Genomic DNA, 1,261 nt, shown 5'->3' with positions numbered 1-1,261 from the left:
CGCTCTGTCACCCGGACTGGAGTGCAGTGGCCGCATCTCAGCTCACTGCAAGCTCCGCCTCCCGGGTTTACGCCATTCTCCTGCCTCAGCCTCCCGAGGGGCTGGGACTACAGGCGCCCGCCACCTCGCCCGGCTAGTTTTTGTATTTTTTTTTTAGTAGAGACGGGATTTCGCCAGGATGGTCTCGATCTCCTGACCTCGTGATCCGCCCGTCTCAGCCTCCCAAAGTGCTGGGATTACAGGCTTGAGCCACCGCGCCCGGCCTCTCCTGCATTCTTTTAATGCCTCTATCATTTAAAAAGTACTGAAAGATTTGATTCCATATCACGAATCATTCCTGGCAGTTATTAGATTATATATGTTTGGCCCTGCAAATGAAACCTGCCATCCACACCACCAAAAAACAAGCAAAAGTTTGATAGTACTAAAGACTGTTCAGAAGGGAGTGGAACCCCAGCCTCGCCCACGTTTGCCAATGACCCATCAATCCTTGCTGTCCACACCCTGCCACACTAATATTCTTGGATCACGGGGGTGAGACAGAGCACACAGCAACATACAGCCAAATGCCCTGCCTCACATGGTCATGCCAGGCACTCCTGTTCCCACCTTCACCCCATGCCTGCTCCTTTGCCTAGGACACTTGCCACATACATGCAAGTCACCAAGATGATCTGTCCCTGTCTTTCATGTTTATGTGCCTATAAGCATACATTCTGATGAAAATGTGAAACATTACTTACTTGAATTGTAGAATGATAAGTCAGTAGAAGTTTAAGGTCATTTTGAAGCATTACATAGTTGATATGGACTTCAGTTTAGCTAGTTTCAGAATGGTTTGCCTCATTTTTGTTGAGTTATTTGAAATAAGAAAACCTTTGGCACAGTGGTGATACACTATTATACTGAACTTTTGACAAATTTGTTTTGAATTTACATTTTCACAGATAATTTGTATCTTTCCTTAAACCTCAGTAATTGACATTGATCAAATCACTGCCATCCTTGTTGTCAAACCTCTGGACTTTACCATTCAGGGCTCAGATGTACTTTTAGACTTTTTGCTCATTGTCTCCAACACAAACCCCCATCCCAGAGAGAACCGCCTGGTCCCTGCCTCTGAGCACAGATGCCTTTACTCCGGCCACCCAGATTGCCAGTCTGGGAACCACCATCCCTTCAGGGTCAGCTCTAGCTCTTCTCTCTCTCCCCAAAGCCTTCCCATGGATGCTGCAGCCCTAATGACTTCTCTCTACCTGGA

This window comes from Rhinopithecus bieti, unplaced genomic scaffold, assembly GCF_001698545.2.
Source record: "Rhinopithecus bieti isolate Rb0 unplaced genomic scaffold, ASM169854v2 scaffold_6935, whole genome shotgun sequence".
Classification (NCBI taxonomy): domain Eukaryota; kingdom Metazoa; phylum Chordata; class Mammalia; order Primates; family Cercopithecidae; genus Rhinopithecus; species Rhinopithecus bieti.
Note: the sequence above shows the minus strand (reverse complement) of the source record.